This window comes from Hylobates moloch, unplaced genomic scaffold (genome assembly GCF_009828535.3).
Source record: "Hylobates moloch isolate HMO894 unplaced genomic scaffold, HMol_V3 SCAFFOLD_4, whole genome shotgun sequence".
Lineage (NCBI taxonomy): Eukaryota > Metazoa > Chordata > Mammalia > Primates > Hylobatidae > Hylobates > Hylobates moloch.
Genome location: NW_026652279.1, coordinates 73633804 through 73658985, shown reverse-complemented (window position 1 = coordinate 73658985; position 25182 = coordinate 73633804).

The following is a 25182-nucleotide window of genomic DNA, read 5'->3' as shown; positions in this document are numbered from 1 at the left end:
AGCTGAAAGTCAGTAAGTTGGCTTTGAGTGGGATCACTTCTCATTGAATTTCCTGTATGAATTCAAAAACTACAAAAACCATAAGGCCATGAGGATATGATGGCTCTGAAACCAAGGAATCTGTTGGCCTACTAGTGCTTCCAAACCATGACAACTGCCTGTCCTTTCTTAACGTAATGGCCTGGTCATGAGAGCAGTGAGTACAACAGTGGAGCAAAGGGATGGCATGAAATCACATTTTACCTTTTCCAAGTATGATGCTGAGGATCAGTATATTATTTCATTCCAAACTTAATTTTGCACTTGCCAGGCGTAATAAATTAGTGTTTCCCTAATGTCCTCTCTCCTCTACGCAAAAAACAGATATTTTAGAATAAAGAAGAAAGATTTGTAAGTGGGATATATGAGAGTATACTCAAATAAATAGGCTGAAAGATCACAGGACCTTCAAAATAAATATCTTCAAGGTGTAGGAGAAAGTGGAAAAAATGGAGTGTTAATTCATTAAGAAGGCAAGACAGGATGGAGTACAAAGCACATGTGAAAAAATTTGCCTCCAGTATAAAGAAAGACACTTTCTACTTCTTAAAAGACAGAAAGAAAAAAATAAAGACTGGGGCATATGGCTGTAGGTTTCTAGAGTTGCTGGTGGGGAGTTAAAGGAGTTCCCATCTGATAACTTCTATTTTTACAATGAATTCCGTGGCAATATCATCAGGTGAACATGTGTGTTGTGGGAGTTAGAAAGGCCTAAGATGTTTGAGAACAACAACAAAAAAAAATGTATAATGGCAAAGTCTTTAGGGAATATGAGGGAGTAAGTCAGATAGGACTGAAGTCTCCCTAACCACTTTTTCCAGAAATTATTAGCACTGGGTTATCTTTTGTAGGGAGGCTCAAGTTGTGGCACTTGAGAATACAAATTTGTATAATGGGTTTAATCTCCCCAAAATAAAACATATATATCAGATACAGCATAGTAGACTGGGCAAGAAGAGAACATTTTTAACTAGTTTCCACCAGGTACTGGCTGCACAATTTAGACAACTTATATAACCTCTAAGTTTAAAATTTTCAACATAAAACCTTAAAATAATAACAAATCTCATACACCTGATTTATTGAAGGACTTAACATGCGTGAAGCATTTATTACAAAACCTGGTGCATATTTGGTCTTCATTGATGGTACTGATGAGGGTAATAGTAGAGATAGTTATTACTATTTCAGACCCCCTTGATTGAGAGAGACACTAAGAGCAGAATATATTGTAATCTGTTTCCCAGCTCATTTTTTTTTTCAGGCAAATTTCTTTTACACCATCTGCTTACTTTCCTGCTCGCTACATATGCTCCTTCATTTCAACTTTGCCTGTTATACTCCAGCCTGGCTGAACTACTTACATTCAAAAAATGCCATGTCACCTTACACATACACACATTTACAGAGTTTTCTTGCTGCCTGGAAACACAATCAGTTCAACTAGTACCCCCACCAAAACACAGATATATGAACATCTCACTCCTCTTTTGCCAGTGGAGAACTTCTCCTTTAAAATTCAACTCAGACACAGGTTAGGAGCTGAGTTGAATTATGTGAATACAGGTTTGTGGCCATTCCTCTGTCCCTTCCTCTGATGAAATTATATAATATTCTCTGTGTCATATCATATCAATTGATGATGAGCTTCCTGGGAGAGAATGGGCAGCTTCTCTTTTACATTAAGTGTCATACACAGATACTCACACACAAAAGGCTTCATACATAGTCATTCAATTTAAGGACAGCACCTCTGAAAGCAGAGACAACTCCACACATGCTCTAAACCAGGCTTCACAGAGAGAATGGTCTGTACATGATCAATGTGGGAATAAAAGGGCTGGAGTTTTTCCAAGTTATTAAAATCCTACCAACTGCACTATCAACAATAATAGTGGAAGTACAGAGATCCAAAGCGGTGCCAGGTTTGTTAAGAAGAAGGATCAATAGTTATGAAGGAGAATAAAGCACACCACATATGTGAAGTTAGTGAACAGGTGAAGGCAGGAAACAGTAAAGCTTTCAAAGAGAAAAAAAAAGCCGCAGATCCAGAAATTCTTAACATCCAAATAAAACGAATGATGAAACAATCCAAACTTTCCTTCGGAAAGAGAGTGATTAGAGCAGCCGCAGACTCTCCTTCCACGTTAGGAAATATCATAAGATGGGCACATAAAAAGCCAACGTGGCTTTCTGTACTACTTCTCACTTTTGGGTAATTTTGCATGTTTGCAAATTCTATTTTATGACTAGCATTTTATCTATGTTCTTTTTGGGATTTGAGAGTCTTTCTTTAGTGTATTAATTTAACTGTTTTCTGCTAGACTTAAGTAGTAAATGTTTGGGGTGTCGTTAACCTGAAGGTGGTTATTAGATTTTCCTTTACTTAGAAAAGAATGCCGCCTAAAGACCACTCTATAACTTTGCCCTCCCCCCATTTTAACAAATGCATTATCACTTTAATGATTCAATGCAGTGTGTTTCTTTTATGCAAAATATGGATTTGCAGAGAGAAAAAGAGAGAGAGAAATCAAGTAGATAAAAAGTTTTTTCTCATCTACTGTATTTTATAGCAAGAATACAGTAAGGATATGACTGGGCATTCTTTGATGTATGGATAAAGAAGTCCATTTTATTATAAACACTGTTTTAAGTCTTGGTACCTGATAAACAAGTTACTTTTCATTGTGGATACATAGTATAGTCAACCTCACCTTTTAAATTTGTTTAATATGTCTTCTGTATGTAGTTTTTTTGTGTGTTTTTTACGCTTTCAAGAAGACTTGCCAACAATATTCTGTCATCTTTAATAACAAATAGGACATCACTGACTTAAAGTTGTTTGGAAGAACAAGAGTACATTGCAGACACACATTGTTGAACTGATTCCTAGATAAAATTTGTGTTGATCAATGTCAATTCTTCCCGGATGCCAGATGGCATTTTGACTTATCCCTTCTTACATCAGTGGTATTGCAGAAGTGTCTGTCAGTAGGGAAAGACATAGGAAAGATGCTCTTTCAAAGGGAAGGACTGGTATCAGACCTTAGATACAATTAAGAGGAAAAATTAGGAATATTTTAAATAACCATTGTTTAAAAAATTAATTATACACGAGCTAAAGTAAACTAGTTTGCTCTTCCAGAAGAATCACAGAATAACTTATTTCCAACTCCCTTTGAAGCCTGTGATAGTGAAGATATTCAAGGGCCTTTCAAACCATTAAACCTCTTTACATATCATTTAAAATATTCTCATGTGCCAAGAACAATTTTGTCTAATTGTTCAAAGAAAATAATATTTTCTGAAACTTGCCATCTATACTTGGTTGATAGTTCAGGATAAATTATTAAAAATAATTTCACACATTTCATCTCAAATATTGCTTAATCCATTAAGTATGTGTTATCTTATAGTCCAGAATCTGTGTAGATTATCAATCAAACTGAAGTAATTTCTACAGGAGAAGTGTCTGACCTAACTGCAAATGTCAAATAAATATGTTGGAGAGAAAATTATTTGATAAATTTCAGAAAACATTTTCTTTTCTCGATGGGTGAAAAAACAATAGTTTGTGTTTACAAACATACATGTGTGGTTGATGGTCAGTTTTTTCACATAATGCTACTGAATTCAAGTTGCTAGGGATATCTCAGGAAGAGGTACTAGCACTTAATATCTACTGTCTTTCAGTTCCTCTTATCATCGCTTTAACTCTCAGAATAAAGTGCTCTTAGGACCTCTCAGTTTTATAGATGAGGAAGCTGAAATTGGAAGAGAATAAGAGACTTGCTTGTGGTCACACAAATACTAGATTGGTGCAAAGGATTGCAATAACCACAATTACTTTTGCACGAGTGTAACTTTATTGCTGGAATGTCAATAGAAGTTTAAGTTCAGAGACTATTCTAAGAAATCTCACATCAAAGGCTTCTATGACACCTGACACCATTCTTAATTTACTCATAGGTTTAGCTCTAGTTTCTACAGTACAAATGATCTGTTTTCTTTATAAATTTCCTGTGCAGATTGTATCTTGTTTTCCAGTGCAATGCCTTGATTTTATGGGCTAGAATACGTAAGCTGGTTAACGTTGCAGAAGCCTCATGTTATATAGACCTGATATTAATAGAAGCAAAGATAAATAAGATCAAGTGATATTAATTTGGTGGATAGGCATATTTCAATCTTCTCTTGAGTTCTCTGCAGAAATCTGATTTTACAGACTGATGATAGAATAGATTTGTGTGGGGCAACATTTATGTAAATAAATATTTTAATATTATGCTTCTTGCCATTCTACTGATTGATTTCAAATGGGTTTGTCGTTGATTAGATTTTTATAGATTTCTAAGAATATATTCTCCCAAGTAAGTAAAACTTATTTTACATGATCAAGTTTACCTTTTAACTTAAAACTTTTCAATTTGGAGTTGCATTACACCTTGTAGAATACTTTGTATAGAAGGTAAAGGATATTTAGGTGGAGGTTTCTGCTGTGGCTTCCCCTGTTAAAGGACGGTTCATTAGCATACAATAATGAGAGAAAGAGCAGTAATCTGCGACTATGTCCCAATCTTATTTGTTTAGACTAGGGCATTGCCTGACTTCCCTAAGTGACGGATTTCATGCATTAATAAAACTTTCTGCTTTTCTCAGACCCAACTTTTCTCTCTTTTTAATTACTCAGTGTTCCAAAAATTTTTTTTCTTTTGGAATGATAGTTCCTGATTACATTAGACTTCTCTCAGAGCCCCACCTTCAACTTGTAAGTGATGTTATTCAAACCCGTGATTTAAGCTTTTTTTGTTTACTAAAGCTATTTCTTAGTGATTTTTCAGAAACATACCTATCTTTCATGGACTCAATTTAATTGTGATTGCCATATTCTGTAAGCTCTCACTTTACGTTCCCTAACTCTGTGAAAGTCTTCTTTTTTTAAAGTGTAGAACTGAGAGTAAAACAGTTCATTTTTATGAGTGTTCCTTAAAAAAATTATGACAAATAATGACGTAGGTCATTAGCGTATGACTTCCTCATAGAATTATTTTTATTAGTAATCTGACTGCCCTTTGAAAATTGCCAAGCCATTGTCTTAAAAAAATGATTGAAGGTTGTTATTCTTTATATAGCAAAGGAAAGTGCTGGAAAAATTCTCTTGAAGTTTAAGAGAAAGCAATAATTATTTTAAAATGGGCTCCCTGAGTAGTTCCAAACACTGAAATAGTTGCAATAAATTAGTGAAGTCATGTCTTCTTATATTAATTAGATGCATTGTAAAGTAAATGTCTTCATTTTTGTGTAATTGGGAAATATAATTTGAAGAATTAAATAATCTTTTTATGTAGGGCAGTATATTCAGGCAGCACCTAATTATTTGAATGTTTCATATTGCATGTTTAGGTATGATATGTTTAGTACGTGTATGGGATCACTTATCCTATGTGGCAGTTGAACTTTTGATGTCTGTCTCAATCATAATAAGCTATACTAGTCTTCAGTCAGAAAAAAAGGCTCCATGTCTATGTGGTTTAAAACAATTAAAGCTTATTTTCACTCATGCTACATGTTTATAGTTATTGGCTGGCAGCTTTCTTCCAAATGTCTTCTCTCTGGGACACTGTCTGGCAGAGCCTCATAGCAATACTCCTCAATGTTTAATGTGCATATCAATCACTTATTAAAATTCATATATTGGTTCACCTCTATGGAGGTACCTGAAATACTGGATGACATCTGGGCTTAGAACAAAAACAGATTTGGAAAGTATGAGCGATTGCTGACAACCTCCGACTTCTAAGAACCCTTGAATTCCTGCCATAGTGAACTATGAGCGATTGCTGACAACCTCCGACTTCTAAGAACCCTTGAATTCCTGCCACAGTGAACTTAACTTCAGATTAATCTCCTCTCATACCTTTCCCACCATTTCAATAATAAAAGAAACAGTCCTCCAGTGCAACAGTCACTTTTTCCCCTCAGCAACTAATACTCTATTCAATAATGAAAGTTTCCCTTACAACAGAAAAATTTGATTATGGCTTCTAGTACAAACTTTACTCTTACTGTAACAGACTATTGCTCAAAATTCTCCTTGTCTATATTCAGTTTTCTTCATCTTCAGAGTGAAAGTTATAAAGAAATCTAAAATATTTTAGCTCCATTAAATAATCTGGCACACCCATGCTAGAGAAATAACAATAACATAAAGATGCATCATTGTATCTACATATGAGCTTGCAAATTACTCAGGTTAAACACACTGGCTTTCTCTGCATTTAAATATGTGGTCTCATCTACTACTCATATTGACTTCAGCTCACTGCTCACACATGTTAATCATCCAATCCCCTTCAACTGTCAACCTCCTTCTGACTTTTTTTTTTTTTAACCAGTCAAGACCTGATATTAGTTAAGATGCAGTTTCCAGGCTGGGCGAGGTGGCTCACACCTGTATTCCCAGCACTTTGGGAGGCCGAGGTGGACAGATCACGAGGTCAGGAGATTGAGACCATCCTGGCTAACATGGTGAAACCCCATCTCTACTAAAAATACAAAAAAAAAAAAAATTAGCCAGGCATGGTGGCACGCACCTGTAGTCCCAGCTACTCAGGAGGCTGAAGCAGGAGAATCACTTGAACCCGGGAGGTGAGGTTGCAGTGAGCTGAGATCGCACCACTGCACTACATCCTGGGCGACAGAGCAAGACTCTGGAAAAAAAAAAAAAGAAGATGCAGTTCCCATATGTACCCAATAATGGAAAACCACAGGCAATGGTAACTCTATCTGGAACATTGTTCTGGCCTTAATTACTCGCATAAATGTAAGAAACAACATAACGTTTCTATCTTGTGATCTCCTTGTACTTCTCAGTATTACCAAATCCACGAAACACATGAAGGGCAATAGATTATTTAAGAATATGGACAAAAGACCCTCATGAATTGGCTAAAATAATGTAAGGCATACATCATATGAAATAGTTGTGAGCACAAGGAAAATCAAATAAAAAACGTGTATTTGGCCAGGCACAGTGGCTCACACCTGTAATCCTAGAACTTTGGGAGGTCGAGGAGGGCAGATCACCTGAGATCAGGAGTTCAAGACCAGCCTGGTCAACATGGCGAAACCCCGTTTCTACTAAAAATACAAAATTTAGCCAGGCATGGTGGTGTGTGTCTGTAATCTCACCTACTCGGGAGGCTGAGGCAGGAGAATCATTTGAACCCAGGAGGCAGAGTTTGCAGTGAGCTGAGATCATGCCACTGCACTTCAGCCTGGGTGACAGAGCGAGACTCCATCTCAAAAAAAAAAAGAAAGAAAAAATTTATATCCACTATCTCTGTGAATGGCATGCATCTGCCACTTACTGAGAACTGAACATAGAATCTGATATCAATTAGCATTACAGGTCATCCAGCTATCTAAAACAAATTTCCAACCTTCTGTGCATGTATTTCCTCTTTCTCCATTCCCTACCCTAATGAGATAAGGCATTTTTGAATAATATTGTAAACATCATGGATAGCTTGTAATAGGGAAAATGTTTGTACATTGTAAGATAATTAATTGGAGAAGATGACAATTAGGACTAGGGTCAAATCCAGGATTTGATTAAGGGACTGATAGTTATAGGAAGCATATAACCTAAGAAATGTGCCCTAATAGCCTATGTTATCTGAAAAGATGAAAATACTCACTGAGTGACAAACAAATTCTGCATATTTTACTACTTAATAAAATGGTTTCTTGGCCTTATTTTTGATTTCTCCTTTTCCTATAATCCTGATCAGTACATCACATGCTCTGAATGAGCTCATCAGTCTTCACTGGGGTATCAGTATGAGCATCTGTGGAGCCAGAAAACTATGTGTGTGACGTCATTATGGAGGCAATATGTATCTTATCATTTTATTTTGTGGGGAAGTTATATTCAGCCTCAGCAAGAAGCAATAAATGCTCTAGAGTCAATTGATAATGCAGGTTCAGATCTTGGGAGAAAGGTCAGAACAGAGTTAATAAAATTTGGAGTCATTCCTATAGAGGTGGTAGTTAAAAAAGATAGAACAGTGCAAATAAACTGTAGACAGCAAAGGGTCATGGAGTGACTCCTTGGATAACACCTGAACGCCTGAATTAGTAGAGGAAAGGAGAAATATAATTCAGCAGTAGAGACACTAGGAAAAAATTAGTCAAGAACAGAAAAGTTGCAATTTAATAGGCTGAGGAATTAGAAAATTGATTTCATAATGTAGCCGTCAATCGTGATGAATGATACAGAGAATTCAAGATAAGGTAACTTTATATCTTATTTGTTTTGGATTTTGGTTTCTAATAAGAAAGGGTCAGTTCCTATGCAAGCTCTGCAATTAGACAACCTGGATTCAAGCCCACGTTCTGACACTTGCTAGCTCTGCTGTGCCCTTGGGTGATAGTTTCTAAGTTTTCTACACTTCTAAATTCTTACCTGTATGTAGGTAAAATTAGATAATCCACGTGAAGGCTTTAGGTGTTATCTGGCATAAAAAGCCTTCAATAAATATTAGTTTAAAAATAATGACATGATTATATTTGTAAGAGCAGTTGTGAAGAATGATGAAAATCCATCCAGTTTGCAAGAGAATTAGAATTTGGGTGTAGTTATGTACACTACTATGTACTATGGTAAGTGGACACTACTTGTCTAGCTGCAGTAGTAGAGTGGTACATCTATCACCTTCGATGAGCTGACAATTTGTGCCTTTTTTATTACTAGTTTTTAGAATAAGGCTCCCTTGAACATATTTTCAATAGATTGAAAGGAAGAAGTAAAGAAAAAAATTATTTATAAAGACAAAAGCCATACATGATAAGATGAATCAGAACCTCAGTGGGAATATTAGCTTTATTAAGTGAGACTAATAGATATTCATCTGAACCCAGGGTGTAGGGGAGGAGTAAAGAAACAGGTATATTGATATTAGAAAATGGAGTTTTTTTTTTTTTTTTTCAAATATCCTCAGTCGGAAAACATAATAAGAAAGGTCAGCTATAGAAAGTAAGAGTAGTAGAGATGAGGTTTCATATTGAGAAAGCAGAAAAAGGTTGGGATAACACCAAGTAGAATATTAGACAGTGTAATTTAATAATGACTAAAAAAAAAATTCCAGAATTAGGAAGATAATATAGGGAGGGTAAAGATCTATAGTATGCTTTCATCTAAATCATAGGACTTGGATGTAATTTTGCAAGCATTAAACAGTAAACAAAAATAAAGTTAATAACACAAAAGATTGAAATTGGGAATGATCAATCTCAGAGTACTATAAAAATATATTGAAGGAATGATCTTGAAACAAGAAGATTACTAAAATAGCCATCTTATATGAAAGAACTGAGCATGCAAGGCAATGGGAGTGAAAATGGTGGCAAGAGGGATGGAATGAATGGCAGATACATATTCTTCTGGTTGAATGTAGTCATTTAGCTCACATTTCTAAAACCTACCACAATAAAAATATAACTATCTGATATTTTCTACTTGCCAACAAATAATTATATCATAAAGTATGTCATGTGTTTGAAACAATTAATTTTCAGATCAAATTAAAATATTATGGCTAAACTTTCTTCAACCAAGCAACTGACTCTGCAGTATGAGAAACCACAGATTTACTACACTGAAAGTACAATTAATTAGCATGGTTTGAGGCAATGGAATCAGAAGTTTGGCTTATTTAATGAGGACCACAGTCTATTATGTTTTCACAATTAAACTAACTCAACTGTTAACTTTCTTCAAATACAAAGTATATTTAAAAATATTTCTATATATATATTTCTATATAATATATATAATAAATATTTCTATATTATATATAATATATTATATATAATACAGAAATATAGAGAGAGAGCTTCCAAAAGGCTCTTGAGTGTGTGTTTGCAAAATTCTCATGAACTGACTGCTTCCTTTGAGTGTTTGTTTTGTTTTGTTTTTAAGTTCGAGGCTAGTCCTTGGAATCAAACTCACAGGCCAATATAGTCATTTAAACTTTGTTCTAAAATGAATGAAATGAAAATACTGTTTGTGGAAGAAAACCATGTTTTTTTTGTGTGGAGTTTTGTTTGTTTGGTTTTGAGTTTTTGGGTTTTTTGGTTGTTTTTTTGTTTTTTACATAGAGGAAAAAGCAGCAGAAAATTCTTCCCCAGAGAAAAACATTCCTTGTTGATTTATGTCTGCAATAGGAGAATAACATAACAGATGTATACTGCCTGGAATAAAGTATATTCAGCACATAAATTTAAATCACATAAAGTTGTGAATTGTGCTTTTTTGTTTCTATATGTAATTAGAAAGTAGAACAGATGTGAAGGTTAATTTTAATTTAGTGCGTCCATTACACAGAAATATATATACTGCCTAGGGAAAGGAGGAATTTTGTTTCTTGTATAAATGTTCAGCTCTAGTTAGATATAAGAGAAGAGAAGTGGACTTTAGGACTCACTATTTGGAAACATACATGGTAAGATAAGTCACAAGCATTGTAATAGTAATTTATGAAGCATACTTTGTATTATGTGGTAGATGGGGAAGTTGGAGTTTTCTGCTTAGACATTTAGAGAGGTAAAGTACTCGTTAAAGTAATACATTATTTCAGAAGATATTTCTATTTTGGGCTGGTTTATTGTGTGCACCTAATCTTTGGAAAACATCTTTCTCCTCCTCAATCCCAATAATAGGATTAGAGGGTACAGCAAGCTCTCAGACAGGCTTTCTCTCCTTCCAACTGTGTATATTTTGGCTAGGGCTATTGCCAAGTGTCTGCTGCCTTGTAGGTTGGCTATGTCTTTGATACTAGAAAAAGTAGATAAAATAAATCAAGCCATGGTAAAAAGGCCCTAGAGCAGACTGTGGTAATAATTGTCAACTTTACATTTGCATCTCACAGGATAAAATAGGCCTCTGTGTTTTTCCTACCATTAATTTAATTCATACACACCAAATTTTATGTTTCCAATTTGCATTAGGAGACAAAAATAGGATTGATGATGATCTGCCAGTTTTACCCTAAGGTTTAGAATAATTCTCTGCACTAGATGAGGAAATGGCCAACTAAAAATATTTTGCACAAGATCATTTTGCCTTCAGCTTTTTGAAAGTGGGATTTAGGAAAGCTCTGTCTTAAGTGCCAAATTCTAGCTGCACATGCCATATTTGAACTTTGGATCTACTTTCTATACGAAAGAAGTTTTAATTTCAGAAAGAAAATTTCTTAAAAAAACCTCCTTCTATTCTAAAAACCAGAAGTCAGGAATAGAAAACCATTTGCTCCACAGCATTTTCTAAGAAAACAAGTATTTGGCATTAATTGACTATGATAAAGGAAAGAAAACTTTTAAAATTGTTCCAATCATGGTCAAAATATGCAATGCGTTTTTGGAGTTCAATGTATCTTAATATTAAAGATCTATAATAAGACCAGTAAATAGAATTGTGCACAAAATACATAAAGAAAAGTAAAATATTAAATCCATGGTGATAAATTATTCCTAAAATACCTGAACCAGACTGACAAGATGAAGGTAAAACTTGTCATTTGTGAAGTGCTTTTTGATGCCATTGACAAAAGATATTTTTAAAGACATGAGTTATTGTCTAAACACATGAAATGTACAATAGCACTTCACTTCCTCATGTTTTTATGTATAATATGGATAGTAATACCAATTTCACTATATTATTGTTAGAGTTCAATAAAATGTTGTATTAAACAATATCGCTCTGTGACAGGGTAGCCACTCAAGACTGAACCTTCACTACATAGCTCCCCTTTGCACATCGACATTTATTTTGTTTCAAATTCATTTCTCAGCAACAGAAACTACTATTATTTGTAATGAATCATCTGGATCAATACATCTACAAATATTTAAACTTGTCATCCAAGATTCACCTTTAACTTTGTCCTCAAGTTCTATCTCACTGCCTAATGTTTCCAAAGGCAAGAAAAATCATCCAATATCTGCAATAATTTTCTCTGCTTCCATCAGCAATGTGAATCACAGCTTTTATTATTATTTGTTCTAAACTCTTGGACCTAAATAACCTTCATGCTAACATTTGTTGTTTGATCTTCAATTACCAGAGTGTATATTATATGGAGATAGAATTAGATAAGTACAGGTGCAGTTTCTTATTTAAAGCTCTGTGGGATTTTTCTTTAGTGAAACCATAGCAAATGGTAATAGTTCCAAACAGACATTATTTGCTAACCTACAAGAGAACAAAGTAAGTTTTAGCAGCAGGTGATGGTCACAGCATTCCAAGGAGGACCACATGAGCTATGGATGAAGGATTGAGCCTGGATAATCTTGCCTTTGTGATGCTGCCCAATTCTGTAAATGACTTTCTCACTTCATTCAACCCCCTCCATCCAGTCATTGGCCAGCCTATTCTGTTTAAATTATCCTGTCTCAGCTTCTGGTCTAATCAGAATGGTAGTCAGCACCGCTCAACTCATTGTTCCTGCAGTGCTGAGCTCCGCAGGAGCCAAATCATAATGTACCTACATAATAGATGACTGAATTGGAAATAAAAATAAGCTATTTGTTTGAAATTTACCTCCCATTTATTATATACTTGCATAGGAGGTCTCCTAAGAGTCTGTAGGGGAGCCTTGTCTGGAAACGTTATATAATATATGTTTATGTGCTGAGAGCAGAATACACATGTGATTGCAATACTGTTTCATAGCACTGATTTCTTTTCTTTCATTTTTTATTTTTTTGGAATACCTCCTTGAGAAAATTGGAATGCAAGTTCTATGACCAAACATATGCCTAAATAACATTCTAACCTTGAGACAAAGAGTTCCATAGATGCATATACACTTAGATAGAAGTCACAGATTATAACTGCAATTTCTGTCATTAGAGGGTTTCAAATGTTCTTCAGCTTTGCGGTGTGCATATGATGGTCTTACCAAAATAAATGATTTCTCTATGCGTATTGTGAGCTCTGTCAAGATTGAGAGCCCATTGTCTAATAATTTAGAACATTATCTGAAAGAGATATTACTTCAAGCATAAATGCTGTTAGTGGGAGGAAGAAAATTTATCCATATTTCACCCTATGTATCATTGAAAATGTACACGTATACATTATACATTATTATTATTATTATTACCTGATGGCCATTCAGCATGCAGCCATCAAAGTGCATGATATATGTCCCTCCAGTTGAACACCAGAAAGCTATGAGCTAGTATAATTTGCCAGCTCTGGAGAGGACTGTCACTTACAATTTATGACTCTTAAGTGGAAATTAAGGATGATATACAAAAGTTTATGGAATGAGTTGCCTTTATGGGAAGAGGGTTAACATTAGTAGCCTGAGAAGATTCAGTTGTTTCCTTAAAAGTCTCTTAAGCACAAAACCTTTATTATAGAAGCCTGTGTGTGAAAACTTGTGAACGCATCTAAACCATCCATTTTTTGTTTTTTTGGTCAAAGTGTTAATAAAAAGCTTTATTCATTTCAAGGATTTCAGATGTTAGTATAAATCATCTATATATATACTAGAGATTAAGTTAGGTTATTCCACAACTTAAACAAAGGAAACAACAACGAAAAAAACATTGTGGTCTAAACTGATTTAGGAAAGTCCACTGCTTTTAGCTATCTACAGCAAATCATAAAAATGGAGTGACTAACTCATTCCACTTTTCCTGGGACTGCCGTGGTTTTAAACCTTAAAGTTCCATATTCAGGAAACCTCTTTATTACTGGGAAAATTGAAACGGTGGTCGCCTTGGATAGTGACAACTAGAAAATGACAATGGCTCTTAATTAGAAACTTCTTATATCTAAAAATGGGGTGGTAGGAAGTAAACACATTTTATCTCCCTACCACAGACCACACAGATACACGCGCAAACATGCATGTACAAATGACTGGGTAAGATCAACAAAGAGTAACCGAGAGTTAGAAACTAGAAGTGAGTGATAAACACATTTTAAAGGCAAAATGAAATTTAAAAACAGATCAGTAGTATTAACATTAGCTATGCTAATTATGAAGCTCAATTCTCACAGATAGATGAAGTGTCTTCAGCATACTCTGGTGGTTAAGAGCATAATCTTTGAAGTTGGGTGACTTATCAAACATGAATGAAGATGTATGTCTTTTAATGAGTTAATACATATAAAGCACCCAGAATATAATGCATGTTACTGCTATTCCTTCATCTTCAGTTTGTCATTTGATATAAGTGACAGTATACTTGCTGTTGGCTTTCTTTACAATTGCAAATTTGTCTCTTGAAACTGAGAGATGGCATCAAGCACTAAGCAAAATTTAAATGAGATGTCATATATTTAGATATTAATATTCACAACTTTTTTTCATATTATTTTAATCTTGATTCACATCTTGACTGTTCTCAGACACATTTATACAGGTTCTTGTAGATATTTCCCTTTGAGTTAACAGTTATATAGATGAACCATACTTGTACGACCACAAATGCAACACTAGTCGTCCTCTTTGTAAACACCTTTACATTATTAAAAGGTTTGATAAAAATAATAAACATAAAAACATTTATTTTGCATTAATTGTATAAATCACTCTTTGGTTATAGGTATGCATCCCCAAGCATCATATTGGGACAGTCCGTGGAAAAATAAAAATTAAATTAACAACATTGGTTCAGTATTTAATTGCAGCTTTGCCAACTTTATATACAAATTTGTGTCTCTTGAATAAAATTCAATGAAAATATTGTGCAAGTTGATGCTGTTTTGAAATCTTAATTTACAGACAAGATGAAGGATATACATAGTAAAGAACGGTGAGTAAATGGTTTGGAACTGGGATGTATTAATGAATTGTAGTGCGTTAATAAAGCTTATATTTTCATTTTTAACCTATGAATAATAGCAAATAAAATATTTTAGAATCAGATTTATTCATTACACCAAATAAAATTTTAAAAATATCAGGGTCATAAATTGCACATATATAGGAGTCTGTTTTTGCCTTTCATTATCTCTGTCACTTCAATCAATATTGTGGTTTATAAAAGAAAGGTGAATAGCGATATAAAGAAAAAATAGCTTGCTTTATAGATAGGATTAAAAATAAAATTGATTAGATGTGTATTTGAAGGGATGTTTCTGTTTTCCTTCCTACTGCATGAAATATTTACAAGAATCTATTTTGAGTTATTGGGGAATCTTCTATCATATTAACTCAAAGCAGATTTTTTAATAAAAATCTTATACCTCTATTATTAGTGCATAATTCAGTTGATGTTATGTTTTTATTCATAAGTTATTGCAAGTTTCATGAACATTTACGTATATATATGCATTTAATTGTAATAATGTTCATTAATGGCTTCAAAAATTATTGTGTCCATAATTAATTAGCTACAGTTGAAAACATTTAAATTAAAGCCTACTAAAAGTTATTAAAAATACACACATTTTATATAGCTAAAGGAACTATCTTTCCCATATAAACAAAAAATGTGAATTTATAAAAGATGCCAATAAAGAGAGCACCATGAAATTAAACTTAGGGTTTTTTTTTTTTTCGAACTTTCTTTTTTTTTTTTTTTTTTTGAGACAGAGTCTCGCTGTCGCCCAGGCTGGAGCGCAGTGGCGCAATCTCGGCTCACTGCAGGCTCCGCCTCCCGGGTTCACGCCATTCTCCTGCCTCAGCCTCCGGAGTAGCTGGGACTACAGGCGACCGCCATCTCGCCTGGCTAATTTTTTGTATTTTTAGTAGAGACGGGGTTTCACTGTGTTAGCCAGGATGGTCTTGATCTCCTGACCGCGTGATCCGCCCGCCTCGGCCTCCCAAAGTGCTGGGATTACAGGCGTGAGCCACCGCACCTGGCCTAACAGAGAAATGACAAACTGGTACAGACTGATAGCTCCTTCCATTATAATTTACTCTGTAGAAACTATGAAAAAAATAGCTAAACATGAAGCCAAGGAATTAAAAATAACTGTTAGAAGTACTTGTAGAGGGCGGGCACAGTGGTTCATGCCTGTAATCCCAGCATGTTGGAAATTACTTGAGCCCACGAGTTTGAGACGAACCTGGGAAAATACAGCTAGACCCTATCTTATTTCAAACTTCAAAAATTAGGCCAGGCACGGTGGCTCCCATCTGTAATCCCTACACTTTGGGAGCCTGAGGTGGGCAGATCACTTGAGTCCAGGAGTTTGAGACCAGCTTGAATAACATAGAGAAACCCCGTCTCAGTTAAAACAAACACACACACAAACAAACAAAAAGTACTTGTAGAGACTCAGTTTTTTTGAACTGAGGTAAAAGTAGGATACATTTCAGCAGCTAGGGATGTTGGTGGTAGGTTTATCAGAGGAATGATATATTGGAAAATAGATTAACTTCCTGCTCTTGAAAGGAACATTGTATTCCCCACTTCCATTGTGAGTGGAAAATAAGCAGCAATAGTCCATTCCATGGGGAACAGGTTGGATGATACAAAAGGAGTGCTAAGTCCCTGCTGGGGAAAATAACTGATGAAAACTGGTATAGGCAATCAATTACCCAATACGCTATCCTCTTTTGAATATTCAAATTTTGATGATTACAAGCTAAGGAGTATATCTTTTTCTAGCAATATTTGTTTCCAAAAGTTTAAATGAGATTTTCTAATTGGAGAAGTTGTTTGAGGCAGTGGTAGTAAACTGAGGTGCACGTCAGTCCATCTGTAATACCTAGAATCTATCGACAATCCTAACATCTTATAGCACCAAGAGGAACAAAACTGGAGCCAGAAGTCCAGCTTTTACTATAGTATCCAAGCAGATACAAGGTGGCCAAAACATCCAGGAAACATGAACTTGTAGATAAAAAATAATTAGACATCTGTAATGACATAAGACCACTTTAAAAATAAACAGCAAACACAGCAATATAGAAGCAATGAAGCAGTGGAATATAGATATCAAGGAGAACATATATGTTTCATATACGTTCTATGTGCTATACATAAATATATATAAATTATATATGTATATATAAAAAAGGAAATATATTTATTTTGTAAATTAAATAAAGTCCAAAATTGTGAGAAGGAGAACATAGAAGATGTTAGAAGGAGAATAAGAAGATTACAGCCAATGGGAAAATTATAGTCTAAAAGAACATACTGAATAAGTCTTCCAGGAGAGGACAGAGTAAAAAAAAGAAAATAAAATTAAATAGTTAAGAATGATAACAATAGGAGAAATATAATCATATAAATAATTGAAGTTTCTACAGAAAAAATGTGTATTGAAAATGTTTGCAAAATTAATGAAAACATTTTTAGAATGAAAACAACATAAAAACATTAGAGTGCTCAATTAATGCCAAATAAGATAAAAAATGAAAGTTATACTAAGATATATCATATTAAATTTTTAGAAATTAGGAGAGATAAATGATTTAAAACCTTTCAGAGAACGACTACCACAAGTAATAAAAATTTAGAATGATAATACAGCCCTATGCAGCAATCATAGAGCTATCCTAAAAATGTTTTCAAAGTATAAACAGAAACACTTGAATACTAATTCTGCAAAATTGTTATCTATATGTGTGTTTCAAATATTTAGACATTTAAGACTTCAGAAGTGACTATAAGATTATTTTAAAAACATTCTGCAAGGAAGAACTGAAATAAGAATAAAAAATAATTTCTTCCAGATAAAGGGGTATTACAATCTGAAATATAAATCCTGGCCTCTCTAAAATAAGAAAACTGAATACTTTGACGTTATAAAAATATACAATAACCAGTAATCCGTGGAATATCTTTACCTAATGAAAAAGTTAACTAAGTTTTTTCTTAGGTTTAGATTTCTTAGGTTTATTTTTTATAGAAACTGATCTAAATATCAGTTTCTAGAAAATGGAAGGAAGAGCAAGGCAAATAAGATTATGTCATAAAGAAGTACTCAACTTTCAGCAACCCAGCCCAACTAGAAACAAACTGACAACAAGTTCTGCCTGGCTAAATTGGCATATTCAGCATCCTTGTCTTGACTAAATCGTAAAGGTCTATCACCACCAAAAAACTTACAAAGGCAAGAAGATGTGTATTTTTCTTCATGTGCACACACCAATGCAAGGACACAAGAATTACAAAGAATTAGGAAATATGAAACCATCAAAAGTGCTAGTAAATCAATAATGGATATGGAGGAAATGGAGATCTATGAAATGACTGACAAAAAATTCAATTTGGAAAAATAATTTTGAAGAACTTCAGGGAACTCCAAGAAAATATGAATAGAAAATTAAGTAAAAATTGAAAAAGGTCATGAACAAATAAAAAGTTTAACAAATTAAACAGTAAAAAATAGAAGTCCTAGAGATAAGGAATACAAGCACTAAACTGAAAAAATCAATAGAAAGCTCTAATAGCAGATTAGGTCAAGCAAAAGAAAGAATCAGTAAGTTCAATTTTGTATAGCCATTATGGAAAAGTGTATGGAAATTTCTGAAACAAATAAAACTAGAAATGCCCAATTATTTAGCAATCCTATTATTGGCTACATATCCAAAGAAAATGGAATCAGTATGTCAAAGAATATTGACATTTCCATGATTATTTCAGCATTATTCATTATAGCGAAGATAGGAAATCAATCTAATTGTTTCATCAATGAATAACTAGATAAGAAAACCTAGTATATATGCCAAATAAAATAGTATTCAGCTATAAAAAAGAAGAAAATCCTGACATTTGAGACAACATGGATGAACTTGGAGAACATTATGTCAAGTAAACTAAGCCAGGCACAGGAAATCAAATACCGCAGGGTCTCACTTATATGTGAAATCTAAAAAAGCTTACCTTCTAAAAGTAGAGAGTAGAATAGTGGTTACTAATGGGGTGGTTGGTGGGAGGTTGGGAGATATTGGTCAAAGAATATAAAATTTTAGTTAGGTACGTGGAATAAGTTTAAGAAATCTATTATATAATATGGTGACTAGACTTAAAAGAAGTTCAAGAGGGAGGATTTAGAGAAAAGGGTCCAGAAAGCATTTTACACTTCTCAAAAGAAGACATTTATGCAGCCAAAACACACATGAACAAATGCTCATCATCACTGGCCATCAGAGAAATGCAAATCAAAACCACAATGAGATACCATCTCACACCAGTTAGAATGGCCATCATTAAAAAGTCAGGAAACAACAGGTGCTGGAGAGGATGTGGAGAAATAGGAACACTTTTACACTGTTGGTGGGACTGTCAACTAGTTCAACCGTTGTGGAAGTCAGTGTGGTGATTCCTCAGGGATCTAGAACTAGAAATACCATTTTACCCAGCCATCCCATTACTGGGTATATACCCAAAGGACTATAAATCATGCTGCCATAAAGACACATGCACATGTATGTTTATTGCGGCACTATTCACAATAGCAAAGACTTGGTACCAACCCAAATGTCCAACAATGATAGACTGGATTAAGAAAATGTGGCACATATACACCATGGAATACTATGCAGCCATAAAAAATGATGAGTTCATGTCCTTTGTAGGGACATGGATGAAACTGGAAACCATCATTCTCAGTAAACTATCGCAAGGACAAAAAACCAAACACCGCATGTTCTCACTCATAGGTGGGAATTGAACAATGAGAACTCATGGACACAGGAAGGGGAACATCACACTCTGGGGACTGTTGTGGGGTGGGGGGAGGGGGGAGGGACAGCATTAGGAGATATACCTAATGCTAAATGATGAGTTAATGGGTGCAGCAAACCAACACAGCACATGGATACATATGTAACAAACCTGCACATTGTGCACAAGTACCCTAAAACTTAAAGTATAATAATAACATTAAAAAAAAGAAAATAATGGCTAAACATTTTCCAAATCTGGGGAAATATGACAGTATCCAGGTACAGGAAGCTAAGGAGTTTCCAATCAAATTCAACTCAAAATTGGGTTCACCATATAATGTGTTTACATTCTAATCAAACTACCAAAAATTAAAGCCAAAGAAAGAATTCTAAAAGCAGCAAGAAATACTAAACCTACTCCATTCAAAGTAGTTCCAATACAGATATTAGCAGATTTTTCAGCAGAAAGCTGTATACCAGGAGAGAGTAGGACATTATATTCAAAGTGCTTAGGGTGCCACGCTGTTGGACTTCCCAGCCTCCAGAACCGTGAGGCAAATAATATTTTATTTAAAAAAACCATAGATTACCCAGTCTGTGGTATTCTGTTTTAGAAGCAGAAAATGGACTAACACATAGGAAAAAAATATTTATGGCCTTGGTCTAGGCAATGATTTTTTAGATACATTCCTGAAAGCACAAGCAACAAAAGCAAAAATAGGTAAATTCAATAAAAACTGTGATGTGTTTATCAAAATGTTGAGAGTTCCAGTATATCCATTACAGAACAGAAAGAAATAAAGTACAGACAAGATATTCAACTTGAAAACAGAGGATACAAAGATAAAGAGCAAGAGAGCACTCTCAAAAAAAAAAAAAGAAGGAATAAAAGTAATGACAGAAATTAATGACATAAAGAAAACCATGATAAATAACAAATATACTCCTAAATTTTGGGTTATTTGAAATATTATTAATATTATTCCCAGAGATTCATAAGTGAATACAGTAGTGGAGATAAGAATTAACAAAATGTGAATTAAAAAAATGAAATTACTTTTGATACCAAATATATTTAAAATAATAAAACATTAAAAGCTGCTATAAAGTATAAAATTCTTATAAAAGTGCACCTATTAGTCAAGGTTCTTTAAAGAGACAGAACCAAAATGATAGATAGATGAATATATAGATAGATGATAGATGATAGATAGATAGATATAGATAGATAGATAGATAGATAGATGATAGATAGATAGATAGATAGATAGATAGATAGATAGATAGATGATAGATAGATAGATGATAGATAGATAGATAGATGTGAAGGTATTTATTAAGGGAACTGGCTCATCAGTTGTGGAGGCTGAAAGGTTTCACAATAGACTGTGCAAGCTGGAGACCCTTAAAGGCCAGTGGCACGGCTCTGCGAGCTTGATGGTCTCAGAGCCAGGAAAGCTGACGGCGTAACTTTCAGTTCATGGTTGAGAACCCAGGGGCTTACTGGTTGTAAGTTTTGGGGTTCAAAGGCCAGGAAGCCCAGAATTTATTTGTCCAATAACAGTAGAGAGGCTGGGCATGGGGGCTCACACCTGTAATCCCAGCACTCTGGGAGGCCAAGGCGGGCGGATCACCTGAGGTCAGGAGTCTGAGACCAGCCTGCCCAACATGGCGAAACCTCATTTCTACTAAAAATACAAAAAAATTAGCCGAGCGTGGTGGCAGGCACCTGTAATCCCAGGTACTCGGGAGGCTGAGACAGGAGAATCGCTTGAACCTGGGAGGTGGAGGTTGCAGTGAGCAGAGATCACGCCACTGCACTCCAGCCTGGGCGACAAAAGAGAAACTCCATCTCAAAACAAACAAACAACAACAAAATCACAGTAGAGAAAAAGTGTATCCCAGCTCTAGCAGACAGGTTGACACATTTGCTTTTTCTCTGTTTTTGCTGTTTTTGGGTCCCCAGCAGGTTGTGTGGTTCCTGCCTACACTGAGGGCAGCTCTTCCCCACCTCGTCCACTCAGGCTCACTTCCTAGTCTCCTCTGGAAACACCCACACAGATACCCTCACACACACACCAAAAAATTATGTTTTCCCAGCTTTTTAAATATTTCCTAATCCAACCAAGTTGACAACTAAAATTAATAATCACAGAATACTTTATTGAAATTGGACCATTACAAAATAGAAAATTTTATTTTAATAAATATTAAAGAAACAGAAATTACCTCCCTTTCTACAAGAAAAAAAGAGAAAGTCCCAGATATTTTTATAGATGAGGTATTTTGAACTTTTATGAAAGAGATTATTCTTCTCTTACACAACGTTACAGAAAATACGAATAATAAAACTCTTTATTTCATTTTAAAATAAAATCAAACCTTCATTATACAACTAGACCAGCAGTTAAAGAGCCCATTTCAGTTATAACTGGATGTGAACATCCTCAATAAAATATTAGCTAACTGAATCCAATGACGTATCAAATGAACGCTTTATGTTTAATAGGCTAATGAGAAAGAAAATCATTTGAATGATATTAATAGAAGCAGGATTAATATTTGATGGTGTTAAGCCTCAATTATGGTTTTTAAAAGCCTTAGCAAACTAAAAATCAAGGTTAAAATCCTTACTTAAGACAGATAAAACTTTTAAAAATCTGTAGCAATGATTATCCTTAATAGATATACAAATACAGAATACAAATATTCTGTTTAAATGTCAGGGACAAAACAACAAAGAATATCAAAATTAATAATAGATATATGCATAAGAAGAAAATAGATGATCTATTTTATTTAGAAATGACAGACGTGTTAAAAACAGATTTTAAAATTTGCAAAATAAGTGATTTCAGAATTTTAAATATGTAATGAATTCTAGCATATTTTAAATATAAAATTGATTATAGAAATTATTATTTGTCCTAAAGAGTAATACAAATAGTGTATATAATTAAACTGTGAAACCAATAAGAAGAGTAAAAAGCTATAAAATATCTAAAAATAAAGCTTAAATACACAATTAAAATCAAGTTCAGAATCTACAGTAAAAATTTTTAAATTTTATCAAAAATTACACATAAAAGTTTAACAACTAGAGGAACATTGCATGCTCTTGGATAGGAAAATTTAGTATTGTAAATATTTCAATTGAAGTTTTCAGTAAGTTTATTGTAACTCCAATAAATATTGCAGTTAGACTTTTGTATAATTTAGTACGTATATCTTGCCTTTTATATAAAAAGATACATTTCTCTGACAGCATAGGAAAAAGGTTCAATGATGAAGATTTGCCTGTTGGATATTAAGACATAAGAGAGAGAGAGCGGGAAAGATGTTTTTGGGAAACCTGTAGATTATATATAGAATAGTGACAATGAACTTTAACTTGTAATATGTACAAAGATAAACTCCATGGGAATTCAAAAATTAAATGTTGAAGCTAAAATTAATCAACAAGATGAATTTATTAATATGTTAAGTTAATATGATAATTAAGTTAATGGAGCCAATAATAATGAATACAACCTAGGTGTTCAAAATTTCTAAGTCAAAACCATGACTTTAGTTTAGATGAATCAGCATTAGCATGTCTGCTTGAAAGCTGGCTGAATATATATACATACATACACACATTAATATACATACACAAACACACATATCTTCAGTGAATCTTGAAAAAATAGCAAAAATATCTAATTTGTTTTTCTAAGAATTACCATCCACTCTTTTATACTATAAGCATCATATTGCATCAAGAAAAATATGAATTTTTTATACGTACTATATTCATTAACTACCTAAAAGAATCGAATAGCTCTAAAATATAAATTTCTAAATATTTTAAATGTATGAAATACAAATGAATAATATTCTGTTTTCTAACCCAAAACTGACAACATAAAACCGAGAATTTATTCTTATGTTTTTGAGGTCACATATGCTCTCTCTTATTTTTATAGTAGTAAAAACTATAATGTAATTCAAACAAATCAGACTTTTAAAAATATTGTGGCTTCTTGTACTGTTTTCCCTCCAAAAATGCTATTTTGTGATTCATTTATACCAATAATATGCCTTAATTTTAAGCTGTGTGCATTTCTACTAGATGTCAAAAGACTTATGGATGGAAATGAGGCAAGAGTGAAGATTTCTTATTATCCCAGACTCCTGCCCAAGTGAACTTTTCCCATGACATTGCCACAGTGTATTTCCAGCTCCTCTTCCCATGTTTCTATCTTAATATACGTGTAGGTAGCTTCTCCAAACAATAATACAAACAGCTGTGGAATCATATTGTTGGGGTTCGATAATAACTATTTCAATTAAAAAGTTTGTGACCATGGAGAAGTCATTTTAAACATTTCATGCATAGTTTTTTTTTATAAGTAAAATAAAGATAATGTCAGTTCTGATCTTAAAACAGAGTGTGTTTTAAATCAGGGGTCCCCAATCCCTGGCCACAGGCAGGTACCAGTGCATGGCATGTTAGAAACCTGGCCACAGAGCAAGAGGTGAACTCCGCCAGCAAGCATTATCACCTGAGCCCTGCCTCCTATCAGATCAGCAACAGCAATAGACTCTCATAGAAGCAGGAACCCTATTGTGAATTGCATATGCTAGGGATCTAGGTTGCACATTCCTTATGATAATCTAATGCCTTATGATCTGAGCTGAAACAGTTTCATCCAAAAACCCATCTTAACTGCACCCCTCCCCATACCGTGGTCCATGGAAAAACTGTCTTCCACAAAACTGGTGCCTGATGCCAAAAAGGTTGGGGACCACTGTTTTAAATGAACTTTGGTCTCTGGTTCCAGAAAGGTTGGGGACCGCTGTTTTAATGAACTTTGGTCTCTGTTCCAGAAAGGTTGGGCACTGCTGTTTTAAATGAACAAATACTTATAGAGTACTAGTATTTGCATGGGACATTGCACAAACTTAGACAGTACTGACTGTTATTAAATATTTCTTCCCTCCACGGCAATAATAGTTTGCATCATCTGCTTTCTAGAACGGTGGGTTTTGGCGTCTGATGAGCATAAAAATTAGTGACGGAAGTGTGCTAAAAATAGATTCTTGGGTTATAACTTAAGCATACTTAATCAAATCTATTTTCTCACTTATGGCTCAGTTTAATTTGTTTTTTGTTTTGCTTTTGAGATGGAGTCTCGCTCTGCAGCCCTAGCTGGAGTCCAGTGGCACAATCTCAGCTCACTGCAACCATTGCCTCCCAGCTTCAAGCTATTTTCCTGCCTCAGCCTCCTGAGTAGCTTGAACCACAGGGCACGCCAACACGTCCAGCTAATTTTTTTGTATTTTTAGTAGAGACGGGTTTTCACCGTGTTAGCCAGGATGGTCTCGATTTCCTGACCTCGTGATCCATCTGCCTCGGCCTCCCAAAGTGTTGGGATTACAGGCGTGAGCCACCGCGCCCGGCAGAAAAGTAGCCATTCTTGGAGATTTGCTTAGCCTGTGAAGAATTTTATAA